The sequence below is a fragment of the Populus alba genome, chromosome 1 (genome assembly GCF_005239225.2).
Source record: "Populus alba chromosome 1, ASM523922v2, whole genome shotgun sequence".
Taxonomy (NCBI): domain Eukaryota; kingdom Viridiplantae; phylum Streptophyta; class Magnoliopsida; order Malpighiales; family Salicaceae; genus Populus; species Populus alba.
In genome coordinates this window covers 21983735-21989926 of record NC_133284.1, presented here as the reverse complement: position 1 = coordinate 21989926, position 6192 = coordinate 21983735, and the positions used below count along the sequence as shown (strand labels likewise).

At 36.3% G+C, this 6192-nt stretch overlaps 1 long non-coding RNA gene across 1 annotated transcript; it reads left to right on the top strand.

Annotated features, from left to right (window-relative positions):
- The first annotated feature begins 426 nt into the window (after nucleotides 1-426).
- Nucleotides 427-2263, top strand: LOC118040913 (uncharacterized). Its single transcript, XR_004686219.2, has 3 exons — nucleotides 427-831; nucleotides 912-1029; nucleotides 1219-2263. It is a non-coding gene; the product is annotated as an uncharacterized lncRNA (long non-coding RNA).
- The last annotated feature ends 3929 nt before the right edge of the window (nucleotides 2264-6192 follow it).

The window sequence follows — 6192 nt, the reverse complement described above, 5'->3', positions numbered from 1 at the left end:
ATAATAAGTAATATATTTTGATATGTTTATTTTTTCACATCAAATTATTTTATAAATATGTTTAGATCTATTAAGTTTACCAGTTTTACTTAGGTATTTTTTGTGAAGGATGAAATTGAACAACTGGGTCAAAGTGTGCTTGCCAGTCTTGCGTTGCTGAGAGAAGGGAGTTCAATCTGGTGTCTTACAACCTTTTTCAATTAAGTGAGCAGAACCTCTTTTGCTAAGTAGAGTTCCCTTTCCCTGGAGTCGAGAGTGAGTCACAAACTGTTCTGTCCTAAAGTAATCGCACCTACAGGAAATTTGGCTTAGCAACCTTTTTATTTTTATTATCGTTGTTTAATTAATAATTCCAATGCGTAAGTGGTGCTGCTCACTTGTAAAATTATCATATTCTTTATTGCCTCAAGAATCACATGATTATTGTTGAGGAAGCACTTCACTACAATACAATCTTTCTACTTACAGTGTCTTTCTTTTAATTTCATGTTCTCTTATTTGATTACTCGGTTGCTTGTGGGTGAAAGTTGTCTTGCTATTGCTTGGAGTTTCTCCTGTTTCTAGCAAATTCTGTTTAATTAAGATGGTTTGTTTGGATAATTGCAGGCAAGACGGGCTCTGAGGGCCTTGAAAGCAGTAGTGAGGCTTCAACCTATATTTCGTGGCCGGCAGGTGCGAAAGCAAGCAGCCGTGACACTGAGATGCATGCAAGCTCTTGTCCGGGTTCAGACTCGAGCAAGGGCTCAGACTGTGAGCATCCTTGAAAATAAAGCTGCACAGAACTCGTTGACTGAATACATGAGCCAAGCTGATCTCACCGAGCAGGCAGAGGTAATTTCCTTTCCCTTCATTAGAATACGATTTAATACAAGATAATTTAATCTGAATCCTGCTATTCTTGAAATTGTCAGAAAGGATGGTGTGATAGTCCAGGAGAACAGTGGATGAGGTTACGGAAAAGTTACAAATGAGGAAAGAAGGAGCCATCAAGAGAGAAAGAGCAATTGCATATATTCCCTCTCTCAACAGGTAATGAAGCTGGGAAGGCTAAATAAAGCAAATACATTTATTTTTCGTTGTTTTGGCTAGCTAGTTGATGGATTATATATCTAGACAAGCAAATTAAAGAAGCAAGTGTTGCCATCACAATCTGCTAAGTTAATAAGTCTTTGTTTCAATCAGTTTGAATAAGTATGAGTATATTTTTCTTGCTTTCAGAAATCAAGATCTTGCGCAAGCCCATATTGTCGAAGGACAAGCAAGTCAGCATTGTCTCTTAAGAATCAGTCACAGAAAAACTGCAGCCCCGGATGACGCGGGCTGGACCATTGGATGGCAACCAAGCCATGGGAAAAAAGACTGATGGAAGAATTTCATACCAACTCATCAGAGATTCAACTTTCCAGGAAAAGTGAAGATAATATTGCCAACTTCTATTTTTCTAAACACGACTCCGTAAAATTGAGAAAAAACAATGTTGCAAGCAAAATTCTTTCTAAATCTCCACCTCGTCTTCAGCACCGAGTCCTGATTGCCTATACAATGATAGCTCGGTATCAACTTCGTCTACATCTGCCTCTCCAATACCATTTTCAATGGACATGTTAGTGGCAGACAGAGTTACGAGGGAGATATAGCTAGAAAACTGCCTACATGAATCTGACTTAAGTCAAATAAGCTCCAGGCAAAAAAACTGCAGCTATTCTTCTCAAAATATTCAGAAGCAGATAATAGAGGATAAGTTTCTTAGGAAGTCAAAGGAACTTTTGAATGAAGACTCTAAGAGCAGTGCTGGTTCCAATCCTTCATTTAGTTTGTCCAGGGATCCTTACCCACCAATGCCATTGGGTAGAGTTGATGAGATGAGAAACCGATGATTCTAAGGAGAGATCAAATGGCTGCTTGTTCATCAACTACTTGTGTGTTTTAACAATATTCAGTAGTTCAATTTCTTAGTTCAACTGCTTGTTTTCCTTAACGATTCTGAAGTCATTCAAGTGACAGAGAGATTCACATCAAAGAATTGTTATCAGAACCAGGTGTAGTATATGTAACTGAGGTAAAGATGTTTGAAATGATTATGGCATATAATAGAAAGAAACTACTCTCTGTTTATACAGAAGTGGTCCATAGGATTTTACAGTGGTTTATTTATTTATTTTGAAAACCATGTTCCAAAGCCCCTTTGGTCCTGCATGGCTTGGTTTGGACCAATCAGCCAGGGTTCAAGCTTTGGTAGCAGCAGCAAAGCAAACTGTGTTCCACGAAGCCCAAAGTTTTTAAAAAGCTGTTGAAGATACGTCTTATGTACGTAAAGTCGCATTGTCACTGATTGGGAATTGAATACTTGTAACTAATGCATGCTTGTAATTATGGTGCAAAAATGGAGATTGAAGAGTGATGTTGTGTGCTTAATACAAATAATTATAATTATATATTTAACCTTGGAAATTTAAATGGTTAGACTGAGTTGGTTTTTTAATATGATCTATTGTTATGAATTCAAATCCTATCATTTTAATCTTTTAGGATAATATAAATTATCATCTAAAAACTTAAATTTTTACATTGGATTATATTAGTTCTTTAGTGTTATTGGTAGTTCTGTTTCAATTGAATCAGATGTCTCCAGGCAGTGCCAAAACCATGTGCGGGGAAGTATATTTCTAGTCAGTCGGTATTGATACGATCCACCGATCAATATTAACATGCGCCAGCAAATTTCAAACACAAGCACTTGATAGATAGATCATATTCCGATAATCCACAATGTAGTAGAAAGATTTTAATCCATCTAATTTGAAAGGTTCAATTCGCCGTCGGACAACCTCTGCTCCCTTTTGGCCCGTCGTTGCTCTCACGCCTCATATTCGGATTGGGTGGTTTGCAGAGCACCCTGGGGTTAGCTTCACAAGAAATGCAGTACTCGGTGACGATGTCACAACAATTCAAGCCCTTGTTTTACTTCATTTTCTTGCTTTGTACTACACAGATTACATATTCTCTGCATCTAAACGCTTGTCTCTGTTGGTCTTAGCCAACAATCAATCAACGAAAGAAAGAAAGCATTAAACTGGCATCAGTATGATTGCTTTGAATACTGGCACGGTAGTAGATGCGTGAACAACATTATAGATAATTGAGATTTGTCATGATCAACAAATAGATTAGCTTCCTTGCGTAGCCAGTTGTTATTCAGACTCGTATAATCATTTCCTACCATTGCCTTTTCCTCCAAAAGGAGGGCCCTTTTTTTCTCTTATTTCCAACAGGATCAAACCTCTTAGCTCTTGGAATTATACTGATGATCAAGACCCTTGTTCAGGACCACTAACCCTCCTTTTGACTAATATCACCACTTAAACTCCGTCTTTCAGTCTAGTCTTTGGTCCCTAGATTAGTTCAAGTAGAATTCATATTTATAACATCATGGCAAGCCAATAATATATTTACAGCTTAACAAAAGATTAGATGATACCCAGAACCAGTGGACAAACACGGAAGTGAGAATTTCAATTTTTGTGGCTGCAATGATTAAGTTTTATTACTAGCTATTCACTTGACTCTACTACATGAATGATTTATGCTTGGGATGATTGATAGTACTATCATAAAACAATTAAAAAAAAAAACTGGTAATTATATGGTCACCATGAATTAATGTAATAACACAAATATTAATTATGGTCCCTGTACTCATCATTCATGCCATGAAAGGACCACACAATATCACCATCGACCTCACCTGACGTATTGTGAAGGAGTTGATCGAACAAAATACATACATATATTTTAAAGAAGAGAAGGAAAAAAATGACAGTAAAAGTAAATAATGGTTGAAAAAAGACAACATTTAATGAACTAGTTGATGGGTCAATATCAAATTAGCAACATATTTTGAGAAGTTTTGGACAGTATCTCTGATCCGTTATAGGTTGACTTCTCTCTAGGACATGTCTAACGTGGTCACAATGACACAAGGTGAAGATGATCGGCTAACAAGCTTCCCATGTGGTAATAGGAACTTACAAAGGGGGGGAAATCAGGATTTTACCATGAGGTTGTAAATCTTCTTGGGCGTCGTAAATTTGATGGGATCTTCAGGTGAGGGAAAGTGAAGAAAAAGGGGTGGGGGAAGCTTTCTATATATTTGAGTAAACATGTGGACTTTCTTTCATGGGGGTTGCCACGAAGAGAAGGAAGAGCAATTTGGGTCGAGTGGGGTCTTAATTTTGGATTGGTTGCTGTCTTCAATGCTCATCGTCCTTTAATTTGAGAATATTGTGGTTTGTTTCATTACCTTTTTTATGTATTGGTTAAAAGTTTTCATCTCCTTTTCTTTTTCCATCATTAAAAACAAAATACTGTAATAATCTCAATTATATGCCTCCCGCGCGCATGGCCATCTAATTGGGAGGATTGCTTGGCAAGTGGAAAAAGGTCAAAAGTTGATCTATTAATTGGGAATATGCATTGTCCTTCCTTTCATTAACATGTACAGATTGAAAACTTTTCCATCAACTTCCCAAAAAGTTAAGTGCTCCATCATCTTCACAAAAAATGAGTGCTAGCAAATAGGATCGATAAACATCTCGAATTGGCAGCCATGATGAATTTCTCTTGGAAAAGATCGGTTTGCATGTCTTGATTTTCTACTCTTATTGCTCCCGCAGCTTTCCTGCAAGAATCGGGTGCTCCTACGAGTTTGACTCTTTTATGCCAGATAGAATAATAGTTCACCTAACCTCAAAGAATTCGATCGGACATGCATAAATTTTTGGAGAAGATTAAATCTGTATCTCTTATAATGGGAGATTTTTATTTTTTTTTCTTCTCTCGAATAGGACCTCTAAGGATAGATTGTTGCCTATGGGAGTAAATCAATATTGAAATATACCATCTTATGTGAGTTTCTAATTACTCCGGCGAGCCAGTCTCTTTCTCCTTCTTTTCCCTTGATTTCGGGGTAATTGTTGTTTGAAAGGGATTATGATGCCCTTTTTCCCCCTACACTAAAAAGGTTGGCAATGCCTGTCTAATCTGAAATGAAAAGTGAGAAACGAATAAAACACACACACACACACATATATATAAATATATATATTCCCTAGGAAATTTGACTGAAAATGACCCATACCAAAACCAATCTCATCTCAAGAGAGGACAAGGGATTACCTAGCCATGCTTGCAAGTACTTGTTTTGACTCCTCAATAAGCTTGGAAAAAACAAAAATCACCCACAGCTACTGTCCTTTGATGGCTCAACAAATAAAGCAAAAGAGAATAGTGCTATTAATTGTTGCATGTGCATCAATAAATCAAGAATCTTGTTTGGTCTTATTTCTTCCATCACAAGCATTCAAACTCCTACTTTTTCTTTCAGAAGCAAGAATAATATGTAACCTAGATGCTTGGCAAACTGCTTCACCTCAGGGAAAAGTGTTGCTTTAGGTCTCTTTTATCTTGAAATTATTTAATCCAATTCTTATTTATTACTACATGAAATGGAAGGAAAAACAATTGACGTCTGTGCTTTAATTTACAGCAATACTTTCATTTATGATGATGTCATATGAGGCCCGTGTAACATAAGAGATTTACTTTCCAGTTGATATACAAGTTAATTTGAAAATAAATATCTTTACAGTGGAGAATAAATAAATAAATAAATAAATGTAGTATTATGACAGTCCAAAACATCTACCATTCACAGCGCAACAGCTTGCTGTCAACCAATAATTTTATTTTCTTTCCCTGTAACTATAAATCCAAATTTACCTCAAAGCTACAAAACACCATGACTTTACAGACAAATTAAAGAATCCTTAAACAGTCACCCCACCCTCCACTAGCAAAAATAAAGTTTCCCCGTAATCTATGTTAGGTTTCCATGACTCGACGAAGAAGAAAAAGAAAATCTCGCATAAGAAAAAGAATATTACATGTCACCTAGTTCCTGTCAAAATTCAACACTACCCTCTACATAAATATTGCATTCTACTCCTAATTTGTACTCCATTAATTTCCAAGTTTAGTTAAGCCGACGTTGTAGATACGTATTATTAAAGAGTTCCTAAGAAATACAATTGTTGAGAGGCTTGAAAGACTGCCATGATTTTGCATATATACTAGATAAGATGATAAATTAGTTTGCTCTCTACTCTTGGAGGACAAAAAAATAAAATAAAAAAA